Source organism: Crocodylus porosus, unplaced genomic scaffold, assembly GCF_001723895.1.
Source record: "Crocodylus porosus isolate Cpor-Errol unplaced genomic scaffold, CroPor_comp1, whole genome shotgun sequence".
Lineage (NCBI taxonomy): Eukaryota > Metazoa > Chordata > Crocodylia > Crocodylidae > Crocodylus > Crocodylus porosus.
This window is the reverse complement of record NW_017728906.1, coordinates 140,741,654-140,760,959: the sequence shown is the minus strand read 5'-3', so window position 1 is coordinate 140,760,959 and position 19,306 is coordinate 140,741,654.

Genomic DNA, 19,306 nt, shown 5'->3' with positions numbered 1-19,306 from the left:
GGATCTATGCCAGCACCTCGAACACTTACCCGCAACACCCCACTCCTTGATGACAGCGCAGGCACAGCTTCCAGCTGGTGCAGAGCTGCACCAGAATCAGATCTCTGCAAACTGTGTTTGTACCGCTACCACTTCTTCTCATCTTCAATTCTTTTTCCCTCCATAGCTATGGCATGGCATAGCGAGAAGCTGCCTATCCCCAGTGGCTGGAAGCTGCATCCATGACACTGTCAAGTAATGGGAGGCTGAGGGAAGGCAGTGCAGATGCAGTACACAGCTGCCCACCAGCTGTAGCTAAGGAATCAGGAACTAGGAGAAGCAGCAGTGGAAAGACCCCAGTGTAGGCATACGGAAAGCACCACCACGGTCAAAACCGCCCAACCCATGTTGAATCAGTGCCACTTCTCCCAGCAGCAGCATGGGTGCAGCTGGAAGCTCCTCTTGGTCCCAGTGTGGGCATATGCACAGGCACAGGCAAAGTCCTCTAGCTCTACAGACCAGCTCCAGTGGCTCCACACGGCAGATCCAGCAGGAATTACAAGAAAGGGCTGCGACTTGTTTTATGCAGGTATTGGACTGCATAATTACAGTGGTTCCTCCTATTCTTAAATTATTCTAGAAAGGGCATGCTTTTGCTCAAATGTTCCTGTGGGTACTCAGTGAGAGGTAATATTATTCCAATAATATTTCTCGCTTTGATTTTTCACTTACACCTGTAATGTATACAGGCATACACCTTGTTTTAAATGTTAATTTGTAATGCAGTCTGAAAAGTGTAATTAAGGGTTAAGTCACCTTGACATTATACTTTGTGTAGCTCGTTTCTTCAAACATAAACAAGTTTAAAGTGTATTAATTTGTATTGCGTAAGAAGGCTATTCTGAATTCAATTTATAATTTACAGAAGACACTAGAATACAGCAATAAAATTTAATACCATAAGCCCATGTATTAATTTAAGCCAACAATGATAACAGTATGAAGAATTGTATAATTCCACAAAACTGCGATAAGGTGTTTTAGGTAACATCTGTTCTGTAATCATTCCCATAAAACAGGCTAATTCAGATTCAAGGTTTTACTTTGCCATAACTACATCACTAATTCAGTTCCTCCATAATTAAACATATTTGTATTGGGATGGGAAGAAAACTCATTTTGATGCAAGCCACAAGAAAAACACTTCTATTTTCACCTAAATTTTCTGAAATCTAAATATCCTGAACAGCTTATGTTTATTCTTTTTTCACTATATTGGTGTAAAGAATAGATTTTTCACAATACACACAGCTTTTTCATTAGTATTCAAAGTGATTTATTCAGACATGTAACAATGCAAACAGTGCCTAAAGACTAGTCATGAGCACAGTCTCACTTCCACTGAAGTCAAAAGAATGACTCCTTTTAAATTCACTTTGAAATTTATCCTGACCCATAAGGGGCTCCTATACACATGCAGGGAGGCTGCTCCAACAAGCTGCAATTACCGTGCATCGAAGCAAACTCGATTAATAGCAATTACCATGCTCCAGACGACTCCAGCATCACATGCATCAGTGGCCCCATGCTGAAAAATGGCAGCGGAGTGCTTTCAACTAAAGCTTGTTCAATATGCTTTAGTTCAAAGTGCCCTGCTGCCATTTTTCAGTGCGGGGACATTGATGCATGTGACACTCTGGGTGCTTTAATTAGCACTGTTCTCTGAGACTACAGCTCGAGTACTGCAATTCAAGAAGGATGTGGAGAAGCTTGAGAGAGCCCAGAGGACAGCCATGCACATGATCATAGGGCAAGAGAACAGGCCTTATAAAGAGGCTGAGCGCCATGGGACTCTTCAGCCTGGAAAAGTGCAGGCTTAGGGGTGACCTGGTGGTAGCCTATAAGTATATAAAAGTGGTGTGCATCAGGATCTGGGGGAACACCTGTTCACGAGAGTGCTATTTCAGAAAACATTTTGGGGATGAGTTCTGAGTACTCTTGAAACATTTGGGAGAGGTGAATGAACGCTATGCAGGGTGGGGTGGATAAAAATGAACAATTAAAAAAAATTAAAAATCAGAGTTTTTATTTAATCACATTTTCGATGTAATCATATTTTTAAATTTTTTCTTAAGATGCTTTTTAAAAAAAAACATAAGGATAATCATGGAACAGGAATTCTAACTTCTAAGCATATGCTGTTTGAGACAATATATTCATGTAGCCTTTTCAGAAGTTTTATAAATAGGTCACAACAGGCCATGTACTATACGAGAGGCCCAATCTGAGGCTCCCAGAGTCTCCTGTATAGATTCTTAAAGAGTAAAGAAAACCACTCTACCCAGTGGGACTCAGTGCTCAGTCTAGAAGATCCCATTAAGCATCTCTGTGATGCTTAGTTTCAGTTCTCAGACTGTGGACTTGTATCTCCAGAGAACATAGGCAGGCAAGGTTCTTTGGGTAGATGTGATATATTTTATTAGACCAACTAAACAGTTGGAAAAATTGTTCTTTGCAAGCTTTCCGAGAGCACCCCAAGGGATAATAAGGTCCAACCGTCATAAACTCCTGCAAGACCGTTTTAGGCTGAACATAAGGAAGAACTTCTTTACTGTCCAAGTCCCCAAGGCCTGGAATAGACTCCCTCCAGAGGTGGTGCAAGCACCTACTCTGGACACTTTTAAGAAACATTTGGATGCTTATTTTGCTGGGATCCTTTGACCTTAGCTGACTTCTGGCCCCAGGGGCAAGGGACTGGACTCGATCTTTCAAGGTCCATTCCAGCCTTAATGTCTATGAAATCTATGAAATCAAAGTACCCCCACCAACCTCAGAGCATGTCTATAAATGCCCAAGGATTTCAAGGTGCACCTACCAATGCCTTCAACAAGCTAGTTTACATGGGCTCCAGATTTCTTACATGTTATTTGTGGTTTCTCTGCATCAGAAGAGACACTCAAGGAACAAATGGATGTTGTACACTGCATAATTACATTCTGTGTATTATACATCCTAGAGCCATTTCACCTTCCCAACCACTACCAATATTTCCCATCTTATCCCCTCAAAAGGAAACTCAAATATACTTGTCTCTTCAGTTAAAAAAAAAAAAAAAAATCTATCTTTTCAAATATTACTACAAATCTTGACCCTTCTGAACAAAACAAAACAAAACTCATAGCATCGGAGTACATTTGATTTAAATCAAATTTAAATCACTGGTCAGGAAGCCTCGATTTAATCACTGTTTTCTACAAGTGCATTTCTTGTTGTCTGATATCCTTTATTCATTTAATTTCGCGAAACTGCACTTTTAAAGAAAGGTAATGATTGGACTATATGTACATAAACTTGAAGAGACAAAGGGGTGATGGGGGTGGGGGTAATCAGGTCTGTTATCTCTTATCTCCATATACTGCTGTTAACAAGGATGTTATCTCTGAAGACAACAAACTCTCCCTATGCCTAAAGAAGGGCATTTCTGCCCCCCCTTCCTCAAAGCCAGAAGTACAACAGCAAGTGGAGTTGCGCAGCCTGCAGCTTTAAGGAAGTGCCAGTATGTCTTCAGTACTTGTGGTACTCCAAGCACACAACCAAAAGGCATGGCTCTGCTTACCCAAGTCCCAGGAATCCAACCTGGAAATGAATGTGTCCTAGCCCTTCTCCCTCCCCACCCCAACACCCACACACCTTCCACGCTTGCCAGAGACAAAAGATTTACCATCAGCGAAGAAACTCTGAGGGTGGCTTCATGACCTCCTCCAGGGTTGGCATAGTCAGAGCATGGCCATGCTTCTTGGTGGCCTGCTCAGCAGAGCTACCAAAGCCATCGAGATATGCCCCAAGTGGAATTATAGTCTACTTGTATATCAGTCAGACAGTGTTCTTCATCAAGCCTGTTATAACGCAGGTGTGGAAGTTGCTTATACAAAACAACGTGTCAATCAAGAGACTAATTTTTCAGATTAATCATGTAACAAAGTTAGGATTAGAAACATACATCACCACACAAAAGAGCCATGAGACATGTCCTGCCACAGCTGGTTTGCTTCCCTGGGCAAAACACATCACCCCTCAGGTGATATTTTCCCTATACCAAGGGATTCCCTGCTTCTCCTTGCCAGGACCCACAATGACCAATCCCTCCAGGTGAAGGTTAAGTCAGCATGACTTATGGTGTATGGTGGCTCAGGAGCAAGGGAATCCCCAGCGCCCTATGCCAGGACCAATATCAGGTTCTGCAGAGGCATGTGTCAAAACATGGTGGTGCAGATCCCCGGGACAGCGCAAGAGCCAGGGAATCCCCAGCTCCCACAGAGATCTGCCAAGTACATCTCTATCAGTGGGGAGCCCCAGGTTTTCTCCACTTAAGGAGATGTGCCTGAGAGATCCCAGGGGTGTCTCCCTAAGTAGGAAAACCCTGCTTAAATCAAGACACACCCCAAGATCCCCTGGGATGCTTCTCTGAGCTGGGAAAGCCAGACCGGTGCTCCAAGATCTTGTGGTGCTCCATCCTGCCTAGCAATTCCCTGGAGTGCACAAAACCAGGCCCCTAAAGCTTGCAGAGCACTTGCACAGGGCAGCTCCAGCTGTCTGCGCCCTCCCACCATCAAGCAAACAGATGTGTACCACAATATATACTACAGTGCCACAGCAGCACATCCTACTACTAATTTGTTGCCACCACAAGTTTTGGGAATATGTGGTATAAAAGGGTAGATGTCTATTTGCTTCACCATTGTGCCACCATAAGAATATTTATGGAAGCACAAAGCTGAGGAAAGGTGGCATCTCCCTCCACCCTTACTAGCTTGTTTTCATTCCACCTTTACTTCAACCAAACTGGAAAAGGAAAAAAATATCTAAATCAGTCAAAATGCCTGGATGTTGAACTCAATAACCTAGTAAAAAGAAACCTCCACAATCTCTAGAGAGCACAAAATGAAGTAATATTCTGAGGTCAGAAGCAATCAGGCTGGCAGAAAACCAGAGGCTGTTGAGCAGACTGGATTTAGAAGCCCAAGAATCAGAAGACCAAGTCGTAAGAAGCCTAAGTTGGGGCTGAAAAGCTGGGAGCCAGACAAGGAAGCAGCCTGCAGTAGTCATGGCACATAAATGACTTTCCATGTGGGCATCAGTACAAAGGTGCGTATTCTTATGCCCTTCTACCAGACTAGTGCTGTTTTAAACTAGTTAACATTTGCAACCGTAAACAGAAGTTCTGGCTATACCAGTGGTTCTCAAACTTTTTAGACTCAAGGCACCGTTTAAAGTGACAGCTTTTCATTTTTCTTTTTTTTAGCCTACACAGGGAGGGTAGAAAGCAATTCTTCCACTTAAACATGCCTCAGAAAGACCACAGCTGGTCAAAAGGTTTTTGACACTATGGATTCCTATTTGAAGTCTCTCGGTTTATGTTATGAATCATGCGCAAACATTTACACACTTAAAAATGCTAATATTGTACAGCACCCCATGGCATCCTTAAAGGCATCTCAATGCAATGCCATAGCACCCTAATGGAGTAGGGGGAGGGTAGAATTACTGGTCTAGACTGTTCATAACTTCTACTAGTGTTCATGGAAATAAGCCTGTTAACACATTAATTTTCAAGTAGTAAAAAGCTAGAGATTACAAAGTTGTGTTCATAGGAGTTATACCATTGCCTCAGATTTTGTGATACAGAGTATATTACCAGGCTTGTTTGTTGTTTTTATTTTTTTTATTAAATCTCCTATGGAGCACTTCTTATCTATAGATTTCAAATTACTTTAAACAAAGGCATTTTGCCAAGAAATTGGCCAAAAAGGAAAAAAAGAGGCATAGAACCGAAATGATTTCCGCAAGGGCATCCACAAAGCCAGTGACCAGGAACACTGCTCAGGATTTAGAGGGGACTGGTAAAACACAACATACACATCGAACACCAGGAGTTGAGTCAGTACCTTAACAAGTTAGTCAAAAGTTAATCCAATTTTTGAGCTCTGAAGGATGAAACATGCTTAAAAGTTTGAGTTCTGAAGAAATCAGTCTAACCCTGCTTAAAACATATGTGCATCTGGAGCACTTTTAAAAGCCAGTATCGAATATAAGAATTGGAACTTGCACACTATATGAAGCTAATCTAATTCCAGATATAAAAAGACTTTTAAGTATAAAACTGCAATCCTAAAAACCTCCAACTGAAAAGTAAGAGGAGGCTCCCAGGGCATCTAGCATTACACAGTCACATACCAATTACAACCCTAGCCTGCTCAGGGCTCAGCAATTTTCTGCCTAGATCTAAAAGTCTGCCAATCCTTTGAGTGGTGGGCTGACCACTTGCAACCTAGTCATTACCATGTGCCTCCACTCCCTTCCATAGCATCCAAATTTCACTTACTGCTGCTGCCACACACAACCATCACCCAAATGGCAGTATAAAGGTCTGAATTTGGTGGCAATGGCACCTGCCACTGTTGGGCGAGAGGAGAGTGGGCTGAGGGGAAGATTGGAATAGGGAGGACTGGCAAGACAGGCACTGCCAAGGGGTATCACCAGCATGGCCAAGCTGCATGCCACCACAGGCCAGAGCCAATTCTTTTGTGAACCTTATTTGGCCTTTGGGCCATAGGTTGCAAACCCTAGGTCTAGATATGGACCCCAAAGATCAGACCTCCTTCATCCTAAGTCCCTTTTGGATCTCAGTCTCAAAGGCATTTTTAGAATATACATAGTATACATCCAGTAAGATTGGACTCCCCGGTCTTGCCATTGCAGCTACTCCTTCTGAGAGCTGACCAAAAGAATAAGTGAAGCTGTTGACAGTACCATTCTTTATAACGATTTAGTGGTCAGAAGACTTGCTGAATAAATAGGAGACCTAAATTCAATTTATCCCTTTATCTAAACAGGTTCAAGCACCCAGCTCCTACCTCCTGGAAAATTACTCCAACCACCATACCAGATGATCTTTTGGGTGGAGTGCCTCTCCCCAGCCATGGTTAAACTGTGAAACTAGTGCAAAAAGAATTCAGTATTTCATAAGGCCACTGAATCCACATAGGAAGAAACCTGCCCTAGCAATTAAGTTGCAGGATCACTCACCCAGGCTGACAAAGCCCCAGAACAGTTTCTATGTTTTAGCCAATGACTGCATGTAAAATACAGGATCATTTCTTGTAGTCCCACATGGGTGCCCTAACCACAAAGTTACGGAGTCAGCCCCTCTCTATCTGGCCCCTTCTACACATTACAGACAACATGCAATTAACTGGTTACTTGCACAATTATAGTGAGACCAGCTACATGTGCAGAGTGCTTATCACACAATAAAAAGCTCAAATCAGCTATAAAGTTAAACCTCAAAAATGTGTACTAACTTTATAGCTGATTGCTATTGAGCTTTAACTTGCACATGTAGCAGGGTTTCCCCTATGGCTGACAGCCTCTTGCCCAGACAGGGCTGCAAGTCCCACAGCTTCTGGGGACTTTCAGCTTCAACAACTAAGGACTCTGGGTCCCAACAGCACCCCATCCTACAGATGCAGACACAGGGTCGCCACAGTGTACCTCCAGCGCCAGCCCCCAGCTGGGTCCCAGCACCCATGGAGTGAGGCTGTGATCCCCCAGAGTGTGTGAAACCCCGAGCCCCTCAAGAGGCTGGCAGCGGGAACAGCATTCTCCTCACTGCCCTCACTGTGAGTGCCACAATGGTGTCAGCTGCAGGCTTTGCAGAGTGGGGAATGCTCACAGAAGGGACAGCATTCTCCCTGCTGCAAGCCCCACAGCTTGCAAGGTTGCCACCACCATGAGTCTTGTCAGCTGCAGGGCTGGCAGTGGGTGATGCACCTGTGTGGCTGAGAGCCCCTCAGCTGATGGGGCTCCCAGCCATTGGGGAGTACCTGGCCACACATTCAATTACTGGCATGATTAAAACAAGCTACAGAATTATTACACTTTTTTTTGTGGAATAACTGTATAACTTATATATTTTATCGCACCATTAACTGGTTGAATGTGCAGCTAGGTCACAACTTAAGGTGTGATCATCTGATTAATCATGCTTTAAATGCAAGTTGTAGAGGGGGCCTTATAGTCGCTGTCAGTGTACAGTCTACTCCCCTTGCATATGCATACTTCATAAGTACATAATTCACTTACCTGCATTAACACCACCATACAATTTTTTCCTTGCTGTTTATACCATAACAAGCCTCAGGCAAATCCACAAAATACTAAATTGAATAACATCTTTCAACCAGTCTTCTTTTAACACAACTCTATTCCCTTTAACTAATGTCAGAAATAGAGAAGTGGAAAGCTGCTATTAAAAAGCTCCTCTTAGAAACCTTGAAAGTGACAGAAGTTAAGCAGTTTCAGGGCTAATACCTTCAAGGCAGTGCTGGGTACTTCACAAACCTTGTTTCCATTAAGATCCAGGAAAGTGAAAAGACTTTTTCAGTCCCAAGGCTACGCACCTACAGAAAGCTTAGCACAAAAATCCATCCTTTTCACCTTTTCCTCTGGCCTCATTGCCAAACAAGAACCTCCCCATCTAGGATTCTCCACACTGGAATTTCAAATATTCAGAACTCTGGCTGCCACCCTGGCCTAAGTTTCCATGCTCCAACTAAGCATATTCAGCCGTATTTCACATTCCTTCATTTAAGTCTCACCGGTCCTTTAGTGATTCAGCACACACTCACCGAATTCTTGTGAGTCACAAACTACAACTATGAATCAGATACAGAATTATTCTTCTACTCCGGAAAAGTAAATCCTAGAAAGCTTCTTCAGAACTGTTTTTGTTCTACCTTCAGGTGGGACAGAGAAAACTGTGGAAGACTGGTGTGGACTGCGGGGGTTTTTGCCTTCCTCTGTAGCAGGTGGCATGGCCCTCTACTTGGGACCTGTTGAGAGCATGTTGAAACCAACATTTTGTAGAAGAAGGACATTAGCTGCCATGGTTCCCTTGCTTTACCTGTGGCAGGTTAAAGTACTAGGTTTGTTGTGCCGGGTATGAAAGTGGTAGTCCTATTATGGTTTTTATGGGACAGTCTAGATAGGAATCCTGCCTCAGGCAGGGTCTTGGACTAGACAACCTCTGGAAGTCCCTTCCAGCCCTTCTTCTCTATGGGCAAGCATGGGGGGAGAACATTGAAGAGCCCCATTAAAGCCCCCAATCTATACAGATGCTGGGAAAGCTGGATGCAATTAACATGCTGCCTCTTGGGCATGTGCTGGGCTCGGCGCAGGAGTGCATGGAGCTTAAAGTAAAATAAAGCTCAGTTTTGGGTGGGGGGGAAGGGAAGTTCCATATCTGCAAGCAGCCTATGACTTTAAGACGCAAATGTTACAACAACTGTTTCAAGGAAGGATGGTAGGCAGCTTCATAAAAATATATCATGCTGTCTCTCTACAATATTGCAAAACAGATTTGCAAAGCAAACTCCAGTGCCTGTCTGCCCCTTATGATATAAAGCATACATTAGTATATTCACTCCATGAGAGCTTCTGTACTGGTACTTCAAATGACAAATTGACAGCATGAAACCAGGAATGGACAGAAGTGCCAGGTGCAATTTTTCCCTTACCCCTCTACAAAGCTGACGTTCCTGAGTGACTTTAACACCCCTACTAGCCAGGGGCATGAAAGAGGCACCCTGCCATAACCATCTGAGGTCTAGCCCACAGCCAGAAGTTTACTGGTGGCACCTTTCTTGGGGGGGAGGTTTTGCATGCATATGCTTCCTTGGGCACAGCTGTCCCACGTGAAGTTGAAGTTGACTCCTTATTCTTGGTTAAAGGTTGTTACTAGGGGCGCACAGATAAAGATTTTCTTGGCCAATAACAACAGCCGATTATTAACCAGCCATATTGGCTAATGCCAATCCAATACCTGAAATTAACTACGGGTTGAGTCATGCTGGGCTGCGCCGGGCAGCTCAACTCTGCCCACCCCTCCCTGACCCAGTCACGTCTGTGGCATTCGGCACCTTTTACAGCGCCCACCCCAGCCCCAGTCTGCGTCATGCCAGTGCCGAGGACATCACAGCAGCTGCTCCACTCCAGCCTGCCCCAGCATGCTGATGAGGGGATGGGAGCATATCTTGTGTGTTACCCCAGCTCATGGGAGGGAAACCAGATGCCCAGGAGCCTCGGCCAGAAGGCATAATTATCGGAGAACATTATCAGCTACAACAGCCAAAAAAAAGCCACAAGTGGATAACAGACATTTCCTTTTTATCGGTGCTGATCCGACAGGCAACCGATATATTGGTGCACCTCTCATTAGCAATGAATTCCACATGCTCAAGATTCACAACCTTCAACTGCATAAAGTCAAGCTCTAAAAAAGGAACCGGGAAGCAACTTTAGCCCCATCTTTCCTACTGGGTCTCAACCAGCTTCAGCTCACGGGGGAAGCAAACTGCAAGGCACCAGAGCAGGAGCCAGCCACCCAGGAGCCGGGTGAGCCATCAGGCCCAGGGCAGAGCAGGCTGAAGTCAGGAACCAGGACTGAGGCCGACAAAGTTCTTCGAGCGCAAGGGGAGTCTAACAAGCTGCCTGGAAGTTGACTAAATATATACTAGCCTGCCCAGTGCCCACAACACCAGCAGACTCTCCCTGTGCATGAAGAAGGACGTTTGCACCCCAAAGCTTCCCAAGAACAATTTTTCCATCTGTCCAGTGGGCCTAATAAGAGAGATCACATCTACCCGAAGAATCTTGTCTGCTACCAACAGCCCTGACCCAGGGCTGAGGAACTTATTCCCAGCCCCAAGCGGCGGCCGGGGCTACCCAGAGACGGGGTGGAGAGGCGGAAAAGGGCCTGACCCCGAGAACTGTAGGGCAGAGCGTAGCCCCAACCTCCCAGCCCCGACTTACGAATTTAGGCTTCCTAGTGTCCGTCGCCGCTTCCCCCGGGTCGCCGGGGGGCCCCTTCCTGCGCGGCAGCCGGGTCTCGCGGCCCCCCCGGCCGGGCGCCGGCCACGCCGAGCCCCCGCGCAGCTCCTGCTGCTGCTCCATGGCGCGGCGGCCCCGGCGCGCGCGCGGGGAATTAGAGCGGCTTAGTCCCGCGAGGGGGAGGCAGGGACGCCGCAGGACTAAAGCCGCCGCACTAATCCCGTCGGCGGTTGGCTCAGAGCAGTCTACCCCCCCTGCTTGCGCCGCAGGAATGTGCCGCGTCGAATTGTCCCGCCACCGCGAGCTCCGCCCCCACCCCACAAAGCTAACCAATGAGGCAGCGAGCCCGACAACCTGCGCTCGCCCATTGGCCTCGCCAGCTGCCCATCGCCCTCCGCTGAGGGCTTAGTCCCTTCCCCACCCGAGGGTGTTCTAACGGCGACAGCGGCCCCGCCCAGCCTACAAGTCCCAGAATGCCTCGCGGCCGCCCATCGCCCTCCGCGAAGGGCTTTCCCCCCTCCCCCCTTGCCGCGTTCTAACCCTAGCGACCATCTGGACTACACGTCCCAGAATGCCGCGCGGCAGTGGCTCTGGAAGGGAGTGTGGCTACCTGCCTGGGTCCGCCGTGGTGCTGAAGAGCAGCATTGCAAGGTGTACGATCATCAGCATATTTCTATGACAATTTCAACTCTACTTCATAATGTATAATAGCTAATATTTAATATTATAATAGATACTATTATAGATAACATGCATTTAAAATTATTAATTACTTTTTTATTATTAAAATATCAAAAATATTAAAAGTGTTCACAATGTACAGTAAGTTTTGGAAAAGCAATCAGGACTCGTAGTAGAGGGGCTAGCTTTTATTAGATCACAAGATTTTTGTCCCCCAAAAAATTCTTTATCAATAGAGCTATAACCTGGATATCTGACAATAATGTTTTAGGCAGTTAAGTGATCCAGCATATGCAAAAACCCAAGTCATTCTCAGGGAGCCTTAACCAACTTCCAGATTTGCTGCCAACACTTTTCACATGACTGCTAGCTTCAAAGTAAAGATATGCTTTGATTTTGGTGGCCTAGTTCTCACTAGCTCACTGGAAAGTTATAGTGAGCAATATAAATTAAATAAGAAAAAGACTTATCTGCATACTTATTTGCATAGGGTTTTTTTAGTGTACAATAGTTTTGTTTTTCAGAAAATACAATAATTTGAGCTTCCAATTTGATAATTTCATATTTAAGACCTGGCAATGCTGCCCCCCGCCACGCCAAGCAGTGATTGTGTCAGTATACGAGAAAGGGGTTAAACCAGTACTACTCAAGCTGGGATGGTAGGATGTGATCACAGCACCCTGGGTTGCCTTCACATCTTTTCAAGGGTGCAGCAGGGTGCCAGGCAATATTAGCACTAATAGGTGTGCAAACACAGTTCATGACATAAACCCAGAGATTTGAAACAGGCATCCAGAGCTGTGGTTTTCTTAACTAGTCACATCAGAAAACCAGCTCAGATGTATTTCTGGAGGCCAGAAAAACAGCGAAAACTAAGAGCTGGTGTTTTGCAAGGAGTGCTTCACAGTCTAAAAAAGGGGTGCCTACAGTCTAAAAAAGGTTGAGGACCATTAAATAAGCGTGTGGTGTGACCTTGTGTCCATGAGAACCCGGACAGTTCCAGTTTCCCTCAAAAATCATCATCATCACCAGTCCCTCGATTTGAAGATGATCTCTACCACGGCTCATTGATTGATCTTGAGGTGACTTAAGAGTCCAAACCTTGAGCCACTGAGCCTTCTGCAGAAGTTGCAGGTTTTCTGCAGGGGGAGGTAGGCCATAGGCTAGGCTTTCTCTCCCTTTCCTTCCTCTGATGTCTATGTTCTTTAAACCAGGGGGCTGAAAGAAACATTTGCCCAGTATGAAAAATCAGATGTACTGCTGTTTCTAAGCTGTATCGCAGATTCAATACTCTGGACTCAAGTGACTAACTTCCTCTTGCAAAGAATTAATTGTAACAAGCACTCCATTGAAGCCCACCTATGTTACTGTAGCTCCCTTCAACATTAAGCAAGAATCTACACCCAGTACAACAGAGGTACTCAATCCCCAGCCCACAGGCCAAATTTAGCCCACAAGGCTTCCTAAAGGTCTGGCAATTGGGGCGGGAGAAAATTAACACTGCCACAGTTGATCCACCACCAAATTTCCAAGCCCTGTGGGTCAGATGATATGGCTGTGTTCACAGAATCTTGTCTGCATGTACAGGGAGGCTGGGATGGTAGGGTGTGATTCTATGTGCATAAGGTGGGGTGGCAGTGCCCAATCCAGCATGTGGTGGGCTGGGGCTGAGCCAGTGGACCCAGTACCACAAGGAGCTACAACCACCAAATTGGGCCTCGGCCCGGTGCAGGCTAGATCAGGCTCATGGAGTGAATCCAACATATGAACCCATCCCTCACCAGTTTTCTGGCCCATGGAGTGAAAAGGCCAAATATGTACAATACATGATTTGTGGAGTTGGATAAATAGAACAGTGAAATGGAAATAATAGAGATTTTGGTCCTTCAGTTTGTTCTATACAGGCAGAGCCCTATGACCACATAATACACTACTGTAATCAATGGGACTGTGCATGTGTTTCTAAACTCCTGTCACATACAGCCTCTGTAGGACTCAGGCCATAATATTGGCTTAGGGAGAAATGCTTTTATTTATTTAGAGCGGGAGTTACAAAAAAAAATATTATGTGAATAAATTACTTAGAGTAAAGCATCCATTCTTTGGTAGGCTTTTCTATATCTTTTTTTTACAGTAAAATCAGATTGGAACTCTTCATGGGGAGTATAATTAGCACAACACTGTTTAATGTCATGCTTAATGATTTCCCAGAATGTTTTGATTAGAAAATTAATCTGCCTGTATATGTGGATGATCCAGCTGTTTAAATGGAACCTTTTAATTGCACTGCGGTAGGATGCAATGGTTCATGCCAATAGATCAGTTTCAAAGTTCTAAATTGAGTAAATGGAAGAAAAATAAAGAGTAATTTATTGGGCACATTGTAAAAAATATAATTAAATTACATTAAGCCAAAAAGTAATGACTGTAATCTCAAACACATCTTTTTTATAGCAGTGTTATCAATTATTATTACTGTAGAGTACCCTGATTGTGCTTGTCAAGTGCTTCACAGAGCAAATAGAAACAAATTATTCCTTCCCCCAAAGGCTTAATCAGTTTAATATTAAACATGATGTACAAGGGACAGGAAAGGGTGAAACAAACAAGGTTAAGGTAATAACATGATCGTACATTTATTTAATCACGTCATGCACAAAATGTGGTAGGTCTGACTTGTTCTTATTTCTTGGGTGGTTCTGTTTTGGGAGCTGTTTTTAAGGGCTCCACAATCAGACCCCTATTCTGACAACACATGTACAGCAGTGAACTGATTATCTAGAAATCAGTTATCCAGAACTTCAGTTACTTGTAACCGAAAGGTTTTGTATGAATTCAGAAAGGTTGTCTGCCAGTGTAATAAAAGTTCTGTGTCCAGTACTGTGCAAGGAGTTCACCCCACCCTGATCTTCTCCCTCATTCTGACTCTGTAGCCTCAGTTTCATGCTTCTCAGCATGCATTCTGCATGTCAGTAAAAAAAAGAGTGTATTGTTTATTTATGTTCAGTTGCTACAAGGAGGGACATGAGATGGCTTTTGTAGATGTTTATGGAGAATTTTTCCCCAAATATCAGGAAGCAGAAAAATCACAAAGACCTTTTTTAAAAATCTAATAATGAGGCTGGCATCTTGTGCTCAAAGAAGGTGGGTGTTGACCTTACAATACTGAAAGAGAGGTGATAGATAAGGTACCTATGGATGCAGGGGACTGGACTTGATGGCCCAGGAGGCCTCTTCAAGCATTTTGTTCAAAAGCACTTTGATTTATGTTCCTATTAGGCTTTGAAACTAAAGACAGACATACAGCTCATGTATGATTTGATAGACACCAGGGAGCAGGGGAGGGATGCATAAAGTGATATGGTAAAAACGGCAGGCTAGGAGAACAACCTGCTCAGCCATATTTTGGATATAATTGGGACAAAACTGCATTTATCAAGGTCAGAGGAAACGATATGACAGTAAGCAAGATATGACAAGAGAACTGAGAGTTTTTGCTATATGGATTGACAGGAAAGGTTGTTATTTAGAGATATTAAGCAGAAAGAATCTGCAAGATATAGACATAGCCTGGATGTTATGTTTAAAAAACCCCAGACATTTGACCCTTGTAGCAGGGGCCCCTAACTCATAATACTCGAGAGGCAGAGAACAGGTAAAGCATTACACACTGGTAGGCAGCTACGGGAGTACACAAGCAGCCAGGGAAATCTACAAAAATGTAAAGAGAAGCAGGGTAGAGGGCAGTAGCTTCAGCTCAGGGTTTAAGCTGCCACACATGAGGGTAGGCTAAGTGCTGGGCTAATTAGAAACCCCTGGCCAAGGAGAAGGCCAGGTGACTCCAAAGGGGTAGAGCCTAGCATACTAAAGGCCTGGTCCCTCCATCAGGGAGCTCAGTCTGGTCCTGACTCATACTGTAAGCAAAACTCCTGCTAGCCTGGGCTGGAGCAGAAGAGAACTCAACCAACACAGGTGCCTGAGGAGCTGCAAGACCAGAAACCAAAGGGTAGAAGGTGGTAAAGACCTGAGGAGATCAAGAAGGGGTTTATCAGAAGCTGGCAAAAGACCACCAGACTGGATATGGCTGTAAGGAGTGAAGAGGAGACCACAGGGGTGCTACATGGGCTTTCAGCCAAGGATGCCAGGGTGAACTGAGCTGAACTGAGACCAGCCTGGCCCTGGGTCAGGGATGCTGGTGGGGCTGAACAAAATGGACAGCAGCCTTGCCTTAGGTCAAGGACAACAGGTGGGCCGACAACTGGGTGAGGGGCCTAGAGACCAGAGACACAGAAAGGGCAGAAGCCAAGAAAGCTGGGTCTAAATCAGTGGGTCAGGGCTGGAGGCCAGAGAAAGACGGGGGAGGGGGAAGGGGAGGAGGGCTAAAGCCAAGATTGCTGAGGCCTCTACACAAAGACTGGACTGTGACAGTGTAACACTTATGAGGCATGGATGTGACTGCAGGGGTGGAATGAGGCCACTAATTTTACCCTTAAAACAATTTGGGACAGTGGGGTCAGAAACCCAAGGCCAAGAGACTGAGCCACAGGGGGGAGAGTGGGAACCCAAAATTTAAATTGGTCAAGTTGGACCCAAGAGAGAGAGCACCTTGGGCTCACCAGTCTCTGAGGGTAGCTTCTGCTCATCACCTTTTAACACCAGGGCATGACAAGCGAGGGAGCAAAGTGAGACTCTGAGAGGCTGGAGCAAGAGTCAGGCAGGATGAAGGCAACCAATTGGGGGCTCATGGCAACCCTCAGGCACCATTCTGTTACAGACCCACTTCCTTTTCCAACTACCGCTCCATCTCCTTTTTCCAGGTTGGACTGTCAGGAATGGTTTATGTATATTTCGTTCTGCCTTGGAATGAGATAAGTGTAATAAACAGTCATTTTCCCATCCTTGGCTTTAGAGAACATGTAATTTCTGGAATGCCACTTCCAGAGCATTTTCCAAATCTTAGGAACCCCTGGAAATGCTAAGTGTTGTCCTTAACTGCTTAAGTAGATGCTCAGGCATCTTGGGTGTAATGGGGCCCCTACACATATCACACTGAGATCCATGCTGTTTACACAGTGATACAAGGGAAACACAGGAGATTTAGGTTACACATTAGGAAAAACTTTCCAACTGTAAGGATACTTAAGCACTGGAATACTTAAGGAGACTGTGAAAGCCATCATTCTGTGTTCTTAGGGATAGATTGGACTGTCAGGAATGATCTACGTATATAGTTCATTCTGTCTTGGGGCAGGGGAATGGACAAATTGACTTCTTGAAGCCCTTCCATTTTCATTTTTCAAAATTCTGTCACAGGGGCAATAGCATCTTATACAAAATGAGCTGCTTCTACCCATCTCACTCCCAACACTGACTTGATGCCCTGCAACTCCAGTATTCAAGAACATCAGCCTTCAATGATCAGCAGGGATCCCAGTTTTCTCTGATTAAAAACAAAATCAAAACAAAACAATTTTTGGATTAAAAATAGTAACCCAAAATCCACACTTCTCCATGGTCAAAATGAAACACCTCTGTCTGTCTGGCCTTCCTTCGTTCCTTGAATCCCCATTGGTTGGCACCTTTCCCATTTGAAGCCCTTGTTTATATTTCATGTTCCCTGTAACCAAGTTACAAAGCTTTATCCAGGTTTTTTGCTCTATGTGTTTTGTTCCAATAACAAAATCCTTCTGTTTTAATTCAGAAGGTTTAATTGTTCATTGCATGCAACTTATAGAAATAATCATTTGATGGTGTGCCCATGCAGTGAACCAGCAAATAAAAACCAGTTAGATCATAAACACCTGTACTGCCACCAATTGTAGCAATAAAGAAATAGGAATAAATGAATAATTCATGGTGGAACAAAAGATACAACTATAGAGAGTGGCAGAGCAGGTCATTAATCCCACGGGTACAAGATATACATCAGAAAGAGTGCAAAGGTAGCATGCCAAGAACACCTTCCAACAATCTTCTCTGGAGCAGATGGGGTATAAGAAATTGTCTTGAAGGTGATCTTGTGTGGCAGAGCACCTTTGGTGTCTGCCACTTTAAGGCTGCGAACAGACAGCTGGCAGGTGTGGACCAGCCCTGATGAGGTGGTCATTTTAGATCCAGCAGTCTGTTGCAAGCAGCCAAAGAACAACACGCAACTGAGCTGCTGCTCACAACACATTGGAGGTAATGAAGGAACTATGGGGATGGTAGGAGGTTCTTAGGGGCCCAGTGAGGTTCCAAGCCCCAGAGCCTGAAGAGAACAGGGCCCAGCTTGGGAAGGGACTTGTTGTTTGTGGGACTACACGGGGGCTAGGCAAGCCCCTAATTTAGAACAGGCAAGGGTGAAGTCTGGGGCTCAGGTGAGCCCAGTTGAAACTAGAGCTATGCTATTAAGATCTCTGGGGCTCTGCACAAGCCCAGTGTGAGATGGCTTTATGGTGGGGCCCAGAAGGGGACCCCGGCTACCTAAGGAGGTCAGCTGCTGCAGTGCTGGGACCAGAGCACCCCAACTGGTCAATGCAAGAGGGCCAGGGCCAGAAGGCCAAAGGGCAATAAAGCCCAATGCAAGGGGCAGGCCTGAGTCATGATGGGCTATCTAGCATCCTGACTGGCCTGCAGGCAGGGCACAGCCTAAGGAGGCTGAAGGTCCCCTTGATGGGTTGGACATCACTGTCTAGGGAAGAAAGGCTCAGCAAGACTGCAGGCTGAAATAAAGGAGGCTGAAACTCAGCCTCTGGGTATGAGGCATCCAAGGAGGGGTCTGGAGAATTGGGCCAGTGAGAGGCAGCCAGCAGCATTCCAGAAACAACATATAGCCCAGTAGGGATAAGACCAAGGCAGGTAGGTCTTATACCCTGCTGGGGAAGGATGGCCTGGTGGGACTCCCTGTGGCAGGGGAGTTCCTCAGAAATGCCTGGCCAGTTGCATCCCCAGTGAAAGGCAAGAAGGGGCACCTTAAAACCCTAGCTCCCACATCCTGGTGAGATACACAAGACTAGGGATAGGCACGGGGGCCAGGCATGTCTCCAGACACCTGAGCCCCATAGGGTGTAACACTCAGGAGGCTCCAGTAAGGGGACAGATAGAGTGGTCCTGGTACAGGAAGAGACAAAGCATGTCTGCATGATATCTGAGTCCCACAGGAGGGTAAAACCTTGTGTTGCATCAGAGAGGGAGGGGGCAGTAGCGCTAGTCTCAGAGAGGGCATATTATGTGGAAGGCTCTAGTGAGAGGGCATATATGGAAGTGAAGACCCTAGCAGGAGGGCAAAACTTGAAGCCCCAGAAAGGGGACAGTTAGGTCGAAGTATGTCTACAGATGCCTGAGGCCACAGTTGGGCCAGAGGCCGAGACCCCGGTAAGTCCTCAGACATGATGAGGCTCAGCTTTGGGTCAGAGGGAGACCCCATTAAGATCTCAAATGTTGGGAGGCTGAGTCTGCGTCATAAGGGTAAGAACTGCCCAGTGTGAGGGCACTGTGAGTGTGAGCTCCAGTGAGGAGTGAGAGTTGCATGTGAGACTCTGGAGCTCAGGTCACAGTGTGGGGCACTGAAATAATATGGATGCCATCTGCAAGGCATGGGCCACAGTGTAGGGGCTATACGGAACCATGCACAGTGCCTCTGGCATCAGGGCATTAAAATGGGCAGCCTCCCACATTTTACACCAGTTTTGATAACAGCAAATCATGGCAGAAAACACTGGGCAGATTGCCCTACTTAGACAGGTGGGCAGGCCAATGTTGGTACCCAGCTCCGGGATGG